At 36.0% G+C, this 16921-nt stretch overlaps 1 protein-coding gene across 1 annotated transcript in view; it reads right to left on the bottom strand.

The window, feature by feature from the left end:
• The window catches only part of TMEM232 (transmembrane protein 232), a 166993-nt gene that overhangs the window by 64122 nt on the left and 85950 nt on the right, over window positions 1–16921 (bottom strand). The window lies entirely within an intron of this gene.

The raw sequence follows: 16921 nt of genomic DNA, 5'->3' as shown, positions 1-16921 counted from the left end.
AAATTAAATTTATTGGGGTGACAATTGTTAGTAAAATTACATAGATTTCAGGTGTATGATTCTGTATTACATCATCTATAAATCCCATTGTGTGTTCATCACCCAGAGTCAGTTCTCCTTCCATCACCATATATTTGATCCCCCTTACCCTCATCTCCCACCCCCCACCCCCCACCCCCCTTACCCTCTGGCAACCACCAAACCATTGTCTGTGTCTATGAGTTTCTGTTTCTCATTTGTTTGTCTTGTTCTTTTTTTATATTAAAAGGGTCAATTTCTCAGGAAAAATTAAAATGATAAATGTATGTGTACTTAATAGGAGAGATTCAATAAACTGACAGAAAGTAAACATGATATAGTCAAATCTACAATTATAGGTGGAGATTTTTACACCCCTCTCTCAATAATAGATAGCACTAGAACAAATATTTTAGAAAATTATTAAAGTCAGAGATTTTAATTATTCTATCAACCACTTTGAGCTAATTTGACATTTATAGAACACTACACACAACTATAGAATGCATACTATTTTCAAGTGCACCTGGAGCATTTACTAATATAGACAATAAAAAAGTATCACTATATTTTTAAAAATTGAAATTTTACAAAGTACGACCTCTAATAACAATGGAATTAAATTTGATGTGAATAAAACTGAAAGCTATAAATCCTCCACATAAGTGAAAATTACAAAGTATACTTACACATAACCATGATTCAAAGAAATTACAGGTACAATAAGAAAATATTTTGCACTCAGTTAAAATGAAAATACATCTTAAAGCAGAGTTTAGAGACCAATTTGTAGTTTTGAAGATATACCTTAGAAAAGAATAGCAATTTTAAAATCAATGCTCTGAGTTTCTATCTTAAAAAGCTAAAATAAAAAAAAAGAAAGAAAAGGAAGCAAAGTAGTCCAAAAGTAAACAGAAGGAAGAAAAACAAAGAAACAAACAAAACAACTATGAGATAATGACATCAAATGGTTAGTCACAGTAAGTAGTTTGAAGGATAAAAGCAAGGCTGGAGTACAATTTACACTTCAAGTTGAGGATGGCAAACATACTGCTGATCATGGGGCTGACAAGACCACCTAGGGAGCTGAAATCTGCAGAAATATCATGTTGTGAAAGTGCAAGACTTTCTAGACATATAAATAGTCCTAGACATATAAATAGCTCTAGACATATAAATAGCTCTAGACATATAAATAGTTCCTCCACTGTGTAAAGAACTTTGACCACTTTTCTAAATCCTGATAGACTGGTCAAAACACAAGATATGAAATGGTGTGGTTTGTTTACAAATCACTCTTTACCTGTTTGTTGTATAGAAACAAGAATTTTATTTCTGAAATAAATTTACTCAGTGTATCCCATTATAATGTTTCCTTCAAAGAATATGACATTCTTTCCACTGTTTCTAGGGCTCTTGCAAGCATACATCAGTGTAATAAGTGGTCTGAACACCTTTTACCTGCTTACAGTGGAACAGAAAAGAAAACTATCTGCCTTCTGTTGCACTATGCTATACTGAAGAAAAATGCTGAAGAAGCACTTGAGCTAAAAATAAATTATAATCTAAAGCGTGAAACTCCTTGAAAACAAAATATTGGCACCTCATCTATTAATTAGCTTCTGTTTATAAAGGAATTGCAAGAGAAAAGTACAATGTAAATACTAATTAGTCTTATTATAATTAATCATTATACTTCTTTATCCTTGTGCTAATGTTATATAATCCCTAAGAGGGAATTATGATGACATTTTAAGTATAATCAAGGATAAAAACTTTTGGATGCCTACATTACAAAGTTAGAGGATAATTTTTCATGAGGCAAATTTATTGCAGGCAGGTATAGCTTTAGGATAAAGGCAGCACAGGTGATCATTTTAACGCTTCTCATGGTAGATATAATTTAAGGAAAGAAAGGCCTTCCAAACCTCAAATTGCCCCACATGATTTGGCTGGCTAGGTTCCTGGAATTTCCCCCATTAAAAATTCATTCTGTGGGGTCAATAGCTTTTGGGCCTTGCAGGGACCTCCATGAAATTTTCAGTAACTGTTAGAAAAAAAAAAAAACTCTTAAGACATTGTAAACTAACATCTCAAAAACCACTGGTTGAAACTAGCAAAATATATAAGAGGTGGTTGTGGAAAACAAGCACCATCAGAGGTGGGAAAGAGCTCTACCTTATTTAACCAATTTGCTTAGGTCTATCTGTATTGAGAATATTGTAGGGAAATAAACTTTTGTTTACTGTGTTTCCCCAAAAATAAGACCTAATCGGACAATCAGCTCTGATGTGTCTTTTGGAGCAAAAATTAATCTAAGACCCGGTATTATATTCCATTCCATTCCATTCCATTCCATTCCATTCCATTCCATTCCATTCCATTCCATTATATACCCGATCTTACAGTAGATTAAAAAAAAACCGAGTCTTATATTAATTTTTGCTCCAAAAGACGCATTAGAGCTGATTGTCAGTCTAGGTCTTATTTTCGGTGAAGCACAGTAGTTTAGTTTTGTTTTTAATAGAGCTGTATTAAATTATTTTACAGCTAGTAGAATACTCTGAAAGACTAAAGTATAAAAATGTATTAACATAAAATGAACTGTAGACTTGAAATGGAAAATCTCAGATTTTCAAAATGGAAAATTTCCTTTATATTGCTTGAGATGTTGTGATCACAGGAAAAGAGATGACTACCACAGATATGTATGATGTTATTGTCATTGTTGGGATGGCAGATATCATAAGTATAAAAACAAATATTTGCTAGGACATAAATTTTTTTTAAAAATCCTGTTTGTAGGTATGTATGTGTTTTGTTTTTGCTATAAACTCTCTATGGAGCGTGTGTGTGTATGATTTTTAAACAAATACATGCAAATATCTACATTTTATAAAGCAAAATAACTACATTAAAGACCAACTTCAAGAGCCTAGCCTTTTAGACTTTAAATTTAAAAATATCTGTATAGTTTCTTAGATACTTTTCTAGTCTTGATTATTCCAATCCCATTGAATAAATTGATCAAATGTTGCCCTCATCAGGCCAGAAATTGTTCACCAGTGAATTTCTTCTGTGGCCCGGGGCTGAAACTCTGGCCAAATAACACAGTTGTAGATACACACTGAAATTCAGTCAGTGATTGGGAAGTATAGGTGCCAGCAAAGGAATTTTCAACACATTTAGTATAAACCTAGATCATTTACACCTTGAAAAGGAGATACAAGGAATAGGAGAAATGTCAGTTTAACTCAGTCTTCGTGTTCAGACTGTTCTCTATAAAGGGCTCTATTCCTCCTCTGATTAAAATGTCAAAAAAACAAACAAACTCCCAATGATTTCCTTTTATACGAAAATGAAAGTGGAATTTCTTATCTGGAGTTATAGCTCCATAGGTGACAACTTCACCTCTTCCCACTGTCCCCTCACTCACTATTCTGCAGCCATACTGATCACCTTTTTTAGTTACCACACATGGTGAATTTTTTCCTTCACCTGGGCCTTACAAACACTGTTTCCTCTGCCTACACTCTTTTGCAAGGCAGGTACATTCTCCTGCAGCAGGTCTGCACCCAAAGTCACTCCCTCAAAGAGATAATTCCTGGCTATCTAAAATGGAATCCTCCAGTTGTTTTCAATTTCACTCATGGGAATTAAAATAATCTGTAATTACCTCATAGGCTTGTGGATTGGTCCATCCTCCATTTTAGATTATAAATTATATGAAGGTGGGCGGCATTTTCATCTGATTCATCACTCTATCTCTAGCACTTAGCAAGGTGCCTTGCCTACAGGAAAAATTTCAGCTATGTTCAGCCCACTATTCTTACCAAGGCTTTACAAAAGCTGCTTTGACAGCTAGACTGTCCTGTCTCAAACATCAATTTGTTTTCTTCTTTTTTGAATCAGGTGGAAACAGAAGTAGTGAAAAATTTTTTAGAAATATTTTGAAGGTAAAGACTACAGAACTGTCTGATAGATTGAGCAGAGAATGTGAGCGAAATAGGGACAAGGATGATTTCAAGGTCTTAGTTAATAGAAAGATGAATTTTTCCATTTCCTAAGAAAATAATGGAATGGGCAGGTTTGGATCAGAGATGGATAAGATAAATTTGGGATGTGTTAAACTTGAGCTGTTGTCAGATCATCTAAATGAAAACAAACTGTAGGTGGTTGTACACCTGAGTACAGAATTCAAGGGAAAAATTAGGCTCCTAAGGGACCAACAGACCAACAAAAATGTGTATCATTGTGAAACTCACTAACTTAAATTAATTGAATGACTTATAATCACTTTTCATCCAGATGCTTCAACTATGTGCACCCAGAGCCTAGTTTACCCAGTTTGCCTACACTGAAATTCTATGGGACAAATCTGGCCAAGATCTTTGTTCTTCACAATACCATTCTTCTAGCCCTTCAATTCAAAACTACAGAGCAGGCCTTAAATTTTGCTGCTGAAGGCTCAGCAAATGTTCTCATTCACTTTATCTTCTACTTTAAAAACAATCTGTGTGGTTGTCAAATGGCTGAGCATTGAAAGGAGCTATGTGACTGTTTTTACAGGAAAATGATTCCTTTGAATCTTCCGTATCCAAAGAACTGACCCTTAAAATTGTTTAAGAACATGGGATAATTGAGCCTTTATATGTGTCTATTTTTCCTTTCTTCTTCCTGTTTGTTTATAAGTCATGCAATATATTCCTGGAAATATCTTGGCAGTTTATAAGCCTGAATCAATCAGGCCATTTATAAGTATGAAACAGGATGCATTGTGCAGCCAAAAATAGAAATAGCTATTTGTCTATCTTTAGATATAATAGTCACTTTAGACTGACATTTTAATTAACTGTTGTAGTTTTTATACTCATTTTCATCTTATAATGTGGACATTTTACTACGCTCTATCAAAATTTTCCTTTGAGACGTAGAACTATAGAAGACCAATCAGAACAACAACAAAAAATATGGAGAACTCATTTTAATATAGCTGCTTGAGCAGGAGAAAGTGCTTCCTTATAAGTTTAAAATACTGGGCTTTCAACAAGAGATGCTAATACTGGGATGGGGAGAGCATAGCTGTAGCATAAAAGATAACACAAAAATTCCTGCATGGACATAACTACATATTTATTTTTATACAAGTATTCCTAAAAATGTTAGCTCAAGAAAGTTAACAAAATTTCAGTTGATTCCTATCCATGTGCTCTTTGAAAAGAGTTTATTTCAACCATTATAGTGTTGGAACATCTCTATCAAAACCATGGGAGTTTTTCAAATTTGGAACCACATTATGAGTGAGGAAATCTTGGGTTCTTATCCTAAGTCTGCTGTCTTGTTCTTTATCTCCTAAGTGACCTTGTGAAATCTTAGCTTCCTCAAATACAAGAAGGGCACTGGACCGAATGACTTCTATGGCTCTTCCATGGGAATGGCTCTTGAAGCTGGTGATAGTTTGGGCTAGTTGGCCTCCTCACGCTGGAAGGGAACTCCCCAGCTCCTAGCCAAGGACAAGACCCTGCAGTGATCATGATGGTTAGGGGACAAGAGGAAGCAAAGCAACATGATATACTAGCCTGAATCATTCACACTGGCCCTAGCTGGAAGAAAAAATAGGTCTGCAGTACCCCTGATGTCCTCCAACAAGTATATGTCTACCAGAATTCAAGCAGAGGGAAGGGAGTGGTAATGAGGGGGAAAAGAATGAGAGGTGGAGCAACGTGTTGGGTACCACACCGCGGCCTGCGTGCATGCCCGAGTCAGACCTGTACCCCTAATTCCTGAAATCCCCTTATCGTTAAAACGCAGAGAGTGTTTATTGTTCTGGGCTTGTTTCATCCCCAGTGACTCCCTAATAGTAGCAACTGTTTTCTTTCAAGACAGTGCTAACCATAGTTATCTTTTCTAGTCCCAGTTATACAAGAAGACTAGAAGTTTACTTTCTGTCTCACCTTACAGATTCCGGTGAGTGTTAAATTGACTTTGTTTTTTTTCACCAACCTTAATTGTGGTGGTGGTGGTGGTGGTGGTGGTTGGTTGTTTCTACGTGTGTGTGTGTGTGTGTGTGTGTGTGTGTGTGTGTGTGTGTGAAAGGCAGTATTCCCTCATATTAAGTCTAGTTACTTTTAAAATATTCTCGAATAATGTATTTAATGGTCAATTTTAGCCCTTTTCATCTTAGTCCCCAGTAAAATCTAGAAGCAAGTGAGCTGAAAAAACAGTATCAGAGGTGGATGTCCACATGCAGAGAGAAAATATGGCAATTATCCCACTATTGTAAATCACTGAGACAGCCAAATAGGATCATTCATGTCCTAAAGGGAATTTCAGGGGTCTGAATTACCCACTTTGGCTGTCTACATCAATCAAATTAACTGCCCTCCTGTCTGATTCTCACTCATTCAATAACGTATAGTCACAATTAAAGGTGAAAGATACGGCTCTCTGACAGTGAGGCTTGCTCAGCAACAAAGCATATGAACACTGAGTAATTTCCTGGTGATTGGAAACCCCATTGAGCCATGGCTGGATTCGATGCATCCCTGACCATGGGAAATGCCTTCTTAAGAACTCCCTTTGTGCTTCCATTTATTTCAGTATATTCTTTCCTAAATATATAGTGTTTTATGTATACATCTTTCCAAAAAGCAATTGTATTTTTTCTTTTGTATGTCCCAGCCAAATTACCACTACTTTGGGCCTATCACTTTATCATACTCTCCAACACCTCTGAACTAATGGCAACAAAACTCTGAAATACAGGGCTGAAGTGACTGCTTACTAAGCCAGCAGTGGAAAAATTTACAGTAATACTACTCACAGGTCTTCTCTGGACTTGTATAATATCAATGGATATTCTGGATATTCTAGCATCCAGAACTTAAAGATTTCCATAACATCAGGATTATTAATAGAAAGGTATATGAAATTGAACAAGAGAGGGGAAAAGGGAGCTTGTGAATTATTTTATGCATATTTTTTCCTTTTATAGGCATGTACTAGTCACAACCTCTTCCTGCTTTATCTCAGTATGTTTAATGTGTGGTTGATTCTTTGGCCAGCTGTGTTTAGAACTCTGTGCAACAACAGTGCTATGTGATGACTGAGGACAACTAGGATGAATGTAGAGATGCTGGAAGGTTTTCCAAAATGAAGCAGAGGGTCTTGCTGGTAAATTTAGGGAGCCCAGGCTTGTTCAGTTGTTGTTGCTGCTTCTGCTGCCACTTCCACGTCTCCCCTGCCTCCCCCACCTTCACTGCCACTGCTAAAGTACACTGATATGCTGAAAAGAAACCTAGAAAGTCTTCGGTCTGGTTAGTCCAACTCATACTTGACTAAAATTTCTCAGAAGTCAGTATACAGAATATTAACAGAGAGGGGTTGGCCCAGGTTCTCAGAGTAGGGTAAAGTGCCCAGCCCAAGCCCGTGGGCTCTGTCACTTTTCCCAGCCTGATATGGTACTGTAAGGGAAGTTGTCTGACTTTCAAGTGGAATTCATTGTTTATTGTCCTTTTTCCTACGTTTTATCAAGGGACAGGAGGTGAGGTTTGAAGGAGTAAGAACCATAGGAATTGAGGATGAGTATGTCAATTTTTTTTGATACTTGGCCTTAAGAAGGACTCCTGAAAATCACTGCTGGATGCATTACATGCTATTTATAGCCCAGCAAGAAAAGAAGCTACTGAAATCATTATGTGGGACTTTTTTTGCTGTTGTTATGATTCATGTATCACAAGCTCTCCTTGCTTGCTATCACTATGCTAATGGGTGGTTGATTTATCAGCCAGCTGTGCTTAGACTTCTGTTTGACAATATTGGTTTGCTTATATAAATGGTTTAGTAAAATTACAATGCTAAAGATAGGCTTTTTCCTTTGAATAGTTTTATCTAGGAAAAAAAAAAAAAAACCAGAAGGGACCACTTGACATTAGTTCTAGCTCGACAAGACCCAGGTTAGTGAACTGTTGTGAACAGCCAAGAATGTAGTGACATATCACTTTAGATATGATGGATGCTTAGCAATTACTGATCTTATATTGCAGTGACAGAGTTGGCATTGCAAGTGGAAGCTGTTGAGAATGATAAATGGATATGACAATTTATTAAAAATATAAGGCATGATTAGTGTTGGATGTCGATGCATCATTTTAAGGTGGAAGATTAAACAAACACACACACACAAAAAACAAAGAAAAACAATGAAAAGGGCATTCAGAATGTGAAAATTAAAGTTTGGGGAAGAAAGACATATCTGCAGCATGCACCAAATTTATCAACAAATGCCTAGATTCTAGAAATGTAGCAGCAATGTAGTTTAGAGATAATGAAGACATACATGAAGACATGAAGATGTGTCACACAATTTGCATACATTCCTGGTACCATCTCTCATTCTCCCGATTAGTATCTTCCATCACACCCTCCTTCTGGTCATTGCTATTCTCCACTGGACTCCATATTGCATAATACCTAGAGTTGGTTTAAAGGACGTTTAAACCTGCTCTGAGCTTCTCTGATTTCACAGCAGTCCTCGGCATGAACATTTTCACAGTCTGCTTAATTTGTTGGGATGAGTTTTACTTTCTCAAATGAAAATAGAGGACGTGGAGTATGGGGTTCTAAAAGTCATGGGGAGAGATTAATCCCGTAAGTGCATATCTCTGTGACTTGTTTGTTGGACAAACTGTAGAAGACACTATTCCATTGCTAATGATATCAGTATATCATTAACAAATCATATCTTTAAAACAAAAATAGGAAAGATTAATAATTTTTTAAAGTCCTGTAGGCCTGTGAAATAACCAGAAAGGCCATTAAGTTTTGCTTCTAAGTGATAATCTACCTTCATAATTTCTTGGTATTTTGATACATGCAAATGTTTCATTAGAGAACAGAAATTCATTTCTGTAGTGTGTACATAGATATACCTATATTATATACAGCATAACATATTACTATGTTACATATCACATATCCTTCCTGTTCAATGGATCTTGTCTATGAACTTGGAAAGCTTCATGCACTGGTTTGGCACTTTTTCTCCCATTAAGCAAATACTGCAAAGTCGTTGGAAGTATGCTTCATATATAAACAACTCTTTGCAATTGTTTTGCCAGCTGCGTTTAATTTTTTTGTGCAGTGAGAAGAAGGTGATGATCAGAGATACTCAAAGAGGGAGATTCTATCACTATCTGGGTAGATTATTTAGGGAAGTCTCCCTTATCTGTCCTTGAAATTGAAATGAACATTTGCGTACACCTATAAAATTGTAAACACATTATTATGTTACATTTTACAGTTATCACAACCTTCCATAAATTTGTCTCAAGTTGTTATAAATCCTCCTGGATTTTCTCCTACCTCTCCAGCTGTACCGAACTTTTCGTTTCTTGTTTGTTTTGCTATCATTCACCTGTATCCAGATATTTAATATTGGCATTTCTTAAAATTCTGTGCTAGGCCTGCCTCTCACATCACTTGGTGTCCTTTCCTGAGGCACAGCTGCCTCTACCGAGGACTTCAATCACCACCCTCATTCAATGACTCAGCCCAGACTTCTTCCCTGATCACAGAACGGTGCAACTCATTGCCCACTTGACATCTCCACTTAAAGAACTCAAAAGCATCACTGCAAATTCAACATGTCCAAAAATGAACCCATGATGTTCTCCACACCTTTCTTTTCTCCATCATTCTTTGTGTGAGTGAACGGCACTGCTATGGGACTAGTTGTTCAACCAGGAAAACACATTCTCCTCTCCTCACTCTCTCATATGTAATCATCACCAAATCCTGTTGCATTTCTTCCAAGTGTTATGTAAATCCATCTGCCTTTTCATTTCTATTGCCACCAGCCTTACTTACTACATTCAGTAGAATCCTATGTACTTTCTCTACACAACAAAGGCAACAATGGCAACAGTGAAAATGATTATGATATACTACTAGTAATATAATTATTGTATTGATTAGTCATATGCCAATATATTTATTGTATTACATTTATAATCATTCTATTACATATTTATTTATATAATAATATGAATAATTTTTGTGCTCACGCTGTACCAGGTACTGGAATAAGCACTTTTAATTGACTGCATCATTAATTTCTCATAACCACCCAACAAGAAATGTTCTATCATCACCTCATTTTATAGACAAAGACGTTTTGGTTTACAGAAGTAAAGTGACTTGCCCAAGGTCACTTAGCTAATAGTACTTCACACCTATGATCATATCATACCTTAAACACATACACATACAAACACAAACACCCTTCTTCTGTCCACTCCTTACTCTTCCACATAAAACTCATTCAGCACCTTCTTGTGGCTTCTAAGTTGAAACTGAAAACCCCAAGCACCTCTACAACTTCATCCCCTTGCATCTTAAATGCTCCATGATCCCTTTCACCATGTGAGCTTTGCACATCTTGTGCCCCTCTGCTTAGCATACTTGAACCCCCCTCTCAACTTTATGTCTTCGTAATACCATGTACCTCGCCTTCAGGACACTTATTATTTATACACTATGTAGCACTCTTTCATAGCACTTATCATTATGGAGATTTAACACACGTACGTGTGATTTTTACATGGATTTGTGTGATCTTAATATACATCTATCTCCTACACTTGATTGTAAGTTACATTGGGATACAACTGTAACTATTTTTATTCACTATTTTATCTGAGACATTTTCTTTCATAGTACCTGACCTATATTAGGCACTCAATCAATAATTATGGCATAAATGAATAAATAAATAAAAAATAGAAAACTGGGTGCAAAGTTCCAAATGACTTTATGGTAGAAATCCAATATGCTACAGACACCAGTAGTAGTTCTGGACAAAAAGCCATCAATCACACTTTTGAGCAGCGTTTACTTGTCTTTGTATTACATTTTCAGTGACTAGCACAATGCATGCACAGGCATGTTTAGTTAATGCTTACTAAAGGAATAGACCTATTAGGAGTTCTGTTTCCTGCCTGTCATTTAATTCCATAGCAAGAGACCTCCTGGGCTAGATCTCCTGGGTTAGTTGGGGGGCAACATTTGCTCTGACAGGTGCACAGAAAGCAACTGCCCTGAAAACTAAGGTTTTGAAAGTGTTCATATGTCTGATCAAGCACTTGATCCTATCAGGGAGACATTTAGAGATGGGGAAAGATTAATTCCTTTAACTGATTGGCTTCATATTTTTGGAGACCCTAGGAAACAGGGAGGCTATACTAATTCGATTGATGGCACATCCAATTTTACATTTTAGTTAAGCGGATAATACATGTTTGCCCACCACTGGAAAAGTGTTTACTCACAAGCTGAACATTGCCCTTTTCTTTGAAAGAGCAAAGCGCACGTGCAAAACAAAACACAAAAGAAAAATACAGAGTTTGGTTTTGTTTTCTGTTGTACAACTTCTGTCTTCCATAGGGCTTTCATTTTTATTCTAGTTGATTTGTAATTAACGCATAGAATGTTTTTACATCTAACCCAGTTCAGTTTGATACCTATGCAATTTTTAAGATTCTGCATCCAATCATGTCACTACGAATGGAGAACTCCTCGATTTGATGATTGTATTGAAGCTGGACACTTGTCTTAAAAGCATAAAACCACTGCATTAAAAGTGGCAGCTAAAGGTATGGCCCCAGAGATAACACCTAGAACGCAAGGCTCCAAAGGAAAGGCAGGAAAGGATAGGAGACAATAGAAGACAGATAGAGACTGACCTATCTCTAAGGCAAGACTTCAGGTAAACTGAGTCATGTATTGAGAATGAATGTATGAAGCATTGTTCTGTCACTGACAATTGGATTTCACTTCCAATAGCCCTTCAATCTCTAGAAGTTTAAATACTTTAGATGATTGATCTCAGGTGATGATCTAACCAATTTTTTAAAATTCAAAGAATTCTTTGAAACTCCTTTTTTAAATACCTCTCTATATATATGTATATCATATAGAGAGTTATATGTAATATATAATAATATATTATACATATTTTTCCCTCCATTGGCCTTAGCCAAAATCATACTGACTTTCTAGAAAGTGCCTTTCCTTGACATAGATTTCCTAATATTAACTAGAGATGCAGGGCCCAGAAAAAATGTCCCTCCATCAAAATCAAGTACTGAAAACCAAGAGACAGAAATTGAAAAAAAAAAAAATAATAATAATAATAATAATAATAACAAGCTTTTTCTTATGACCTGAAGATAAGTTTTTAACAATTGCTCAAGGCTTGGACATCAGCTGAAAGTTCACATGAGGGGAAAAAAGGAGCGTGGCAGAGTGAGGAGTCAATGCATTTATTTATGTTCAAATTCCCACAATGGTTATGACTCCTTGAGCAAATTACTTAATTTCTCCATATCCACATCTATAAAATGGAGATTTTTTAAGACATATAAAATCTATAAAATGGATGAAATAATCTTATCTATATCTGAGGGTAGTGCTTAGCACAGTACCTTGTTTATAAAATGGACTCACGTGTGGTGGCAAACAGAATTGATCAGCTATGACGTCGGAGACTCATCTTGAATTGCCAGGTAACTTGCTGCTAGAACAGGGGTCTATAGAATATATGATTTGATGGAGTTTCTCCCAAACCCAACTTGCCAAGGAGCCCAATGGCCTCCTTTTAAGAGCACTTCCCAATAGCACTTCCTGGCATTTTTTGAGCAGCTGGCATTTTTAGCATCCCTATCCATCTGATGCCCAACTTCTGATGGGTTGGCAACTGAGCCCAAAATGTTCATTTCTTCCTTAAGAAGATCATTTTCGTACATTATTTCATCCTTAAGAAGTCCATTTTCACACTTACATTACACATGGCAGCAGGCAGGCAGGCAGGCAGGGTCTCTTCCCTCAAAACATAAACCCAGTGAATGCCCAATTGCTTCCCTACTCCAGCACAACTCTCAATGTGATGATGAGAAATGGGGACCCTGTGCCTCTTTTTGCTAACTATTGTATTGCTCTCTCCAATAAAGCCTGTTCTTTATCCTTTCTCATGGGACATTGTGGTATTTACTTTTCCCCACCTTTTCACCATTCAGTAAATGTTGTCTACTTCTGGTTCTACTACTTGGGAGTTAGCTCCTTTTATAAAGGAAGCTGCAGAGGACACCCAGTAGCCTTAGGTGCGACCACCCTGTTTATGAAGCCAGCCGTGTAAAATGTCCTGCCTAAATGACAAACGATCTCAGTCTATTCTTGCTAGTTTCACCTGGAATCTCTCCCAGATGCTGGTCTTATGAATGAAGTCTTCTAACATAATAGTCTGAGCAGACTAAATATGATCTGAGATACATTTTAAATTAATATTCTCCTAGTCTTTACATATATGCAAATAATTAGTTGTGATTTCTTTTTTTTTCAAGCAATTCAAGGCATAAGCTTAGAAAATACACTTACAAGAAACCTCAGAATCTATGCACCCAACATGTATCTTCAGAGTTCTGAATTGTCAGCCTTAAGGTAAATTTAAGACAGTTTTATTGACAAAGAGAGAAAAGGAAAATATTATGGTTTGAAGTAGAAGTACTAAGTGCCTGGATTTTTGGCTGCAACATTTATGATACAGTAAAGAAGCATGATGATTTTTTTCATTTTTTAAAAAATGCTGAGGGGCCAAAGGAGCATGCATCCAATAGCGTGTTCCACTAACTTAAAGCAAAACGAAACAACAACAAAAATTCAATATATAGAAGCAAACTAATACATTTCCTCTTGAAAAATTTTATAAAAGAAAGAAGTCAAATCTGAAAGTCATTCAGAGAAAAATGTATGTTTATAAACATATAAAAGACAGAATTCCTGCTTTCAAATAATTTTATAGGCTAGAAACACAAGTGAGGAAAAAAGTTTTTGGAAAAAATTATAGGTCATGAGATATAGTAGATGTTTCATCACTAAGAAAGCCCTCCCCATCCCTGAAAAACAGGAAGCTTTCATTTTCTCCTTACTAGTAAATTTTCAGGTCTTCACACTGAAATAAGTATGCTTTAGTGTCCCAAGGAAATAAAGAAACATATCTTCAATTTTCTGTCCTACTACCTCTTAAATGTGCCACCTCTTTTATAGCAGTCCTTAAATGTTGGCCTTCTTGCTGTCTTTCACATTGCTATTTTTTGAAAACACAAAGATAGAGATTTCTAGGAATATTTGATGAGGGATTAGTGATACGACCCTATGCATGAAGACTTTTAAGAGGTCAAAAAGAATTGAGTATACAACAGGCTTTAAATTAAATGTCTTTGTGTATTACCTGTGGAACTTCAACATGCTTAGATGTTCATTCATTGTATTAATTCTAGTTTGTGGACCTGGAAGTGGGAGGTGGTAAAGAACTAACAAAGGGAGCTAGCAATGGGACTGTTGCTTAGATGGTGAATCAAGCAAATGGAAAAACTAAAATTTCCTACAGTTAATGTTTAGTGAGCCAGTGACATTTTTTCAATGCATAATTTAGATTTAAATTTGTTTATCAACAACTTTTTAAAAAGCAGAAATATCCTATACCCTTAATAGACAATAGAAACTGTTCATCCAGGCCCAACCTAGCCGTGGTCTGGATGTCATTGAGCTACAGCCCTACTCCACTCACCTCTGTGGTACCCAGAGATTAGTTTGGCACAAACTGGAGCTGGAAATATGCACAACTCCAGGGAACTCTGTTCACATGCACTACAGCATGAATGGTGCAATGTGAAAGTCACCTCAGGAACCATGCCTCACTGAGGCGTTTCTGCTAGAGGGATGGATGCCCAAGCTGCTGTGCCACTGTGGCTCTCATGAGAGCCAGGGACTCAAAGTTTAATTGCTAGGACCTAGAATGAGTTGTGAGAAAATGGATAAGGAGATAACATTTACTCAAAGATCAGTGATGAATCGTTGTCCTTTATGTGATGAACCGTAGGCTCTGATGAAAAGCTTCATTTACTAATCTTTCAAAGCCTATAGGACTCTTTGAGTCAACCCCACCCTGTCTCTCCTCTGTTTTGCATATTGTCTTCCCTTCTCCTGTGTCTGTCTCTCCATTTGTACCTTTCATGCTCATATGTCTCCACTCTTATTTATTTCTTCTCCCTTTCCTTTTGGTCTCTTTCATCTTTCTTTCTGCTTATAACTTTAATTTTCCATTCTGCTATTTTAAGTATTGCTTTTCTCGCTCTTTGTCTTTCTTTCCTTTCTGTGTCCCAGCAAGCACCATTCATCTCCATCTGTCTTTTCACCACCTATTTATCCTTTCCCTTGCTATTTAATCTCCTTTTGTCGACATCCAATTTATTCATTTATTTATTTACTTATTTATTTATTTACTAGTTTCATTCTTACTATCTCTTCCTTTAACTGACTAGGATGAGAAACCAAAGTACAACGTGTTCCTCTCTTTGTGGTCCAAGATTGATTTTTTTCTTCCATGTCTGTTGTCCTTTAGTACACACAGAAGACATTTGGTAATTCTAAAGTAGATTCTCAATACCTATTTAAAGCTGGCAGTTTCATTGTACCTTGATCATATTGCAATTTTATAAATATGTATAATATATACTGAGGGCTAATTTAAAATTTTTATGTATGTACCTGAGATTACTAAGTACAAGCTGTGTGATACTTAATCTCATATTTATATATCATCCTCACTGACATGAGAATTCTTTTAAACATGTTTAAGTCTATATCAAAAAATCTTCTGAAGCTTGTATCTATTTTTCTGCTGACTGTGCACGAAAGGAAAGCCTGCCTCCCAGTCTTGTTCCACCCAATTATTATGCCTACCATAATGTCTGCTTCAGGAAAGCAACAGTCCCATGATTTTGGAAATGAAATAATTATTTAGAAAAATGCTAAGGAAAAACATTTCCCAAATGATTTAGCATCTTCTTTAAGAAATTAGAAAATGAACCACTTAACAGATCAAAGGATAGAGTACTAACAGATTCATAGACATAAGAACAGAAGTACACGAGTTAGAATCCAAAATCTGGTTCATTGGAAAAAATATATAAAATAAACAAAACACTAAATAAACTAATGAAGAAGAATATAAGAGATAAAATGCAAGCATACAAAATAAGAATTGGCTAAAGGGAAGATAAGCACAGAAAACAGAGAGAATGAAAGGAACCTTAAGACACTACTTTGTTCAGTCATGGCCAAGTAAATTCTGCAAATGGGATGAAATTAATAATATTCAAAGAAAGCATAATTTGCTAAAATTGACATGAGAAGAAAGAGAAAGTTTTAAAGAGATTGATAATCAGGATTCACACTCCAGATAATTTTATGGCAGGGGCCTCAAACAACAAGAACTGAATCTAGCTGTACCTGAGCATTATGGCTGAATATCAGCCTTGACAATAGCCATATAAAATAGAAAAAAATGACAAATCACCACCCTTGGAAGAAACATAAGATACTGATGGTTTAAGAGGGAATCCTACCAAAGTTTGAAAGAGTAGATAATTCCAAAGTACTGAAATTATTTTAGAACACAAAAAAATAAAATAAATGGGAATTTAGTTTTTAATAAACACAGCGTTTAATTTTTTTTTTAAATGTTGAAGGGAGATAGGTGATAATAAATATGGTTGGGACAGTTGAGTAGCCTTCTGGAGAACACCTCACACCACACACTAAAAAGGTTACTTTTTGTGGTAGTCTGTAGTAGCAGACAATCTAAACCAACCAAATATCAACCAATAGGAAACTGGTTAAATACACTGTAGTACATCCTTACTAAGGAAAACATAATAACTGATTAAAAAATAAGAAGAAGAAAATTATCTACACCGACATAGAAATATCTCTAAGAAATGAAGTTAAGTGAAAAACCCAACAGGTATGTTTAGTATGCTTTCATGTAAATATGGAGAAAAAATGT

This window comes from Rhinolophus sinicus, linkage group LG03 (genome assembly GCF_036562045.2).
Source record: "Rhinolophus sinicus isolate RSC01 linkage group LG03, ASM3656204v1, whole genome shotgun sequence".
In the NCBI taxonomy this organism is placed as follows: Eukaryota; Metazoa; Chordata; class Mammalia; order Chiroptera; family Rhinolophidae; genus Rhinolophus; species Rhinolophus sinicus.
This window is presented reverse-complemented; position numbering and strand designations above follow the sequence as displayed.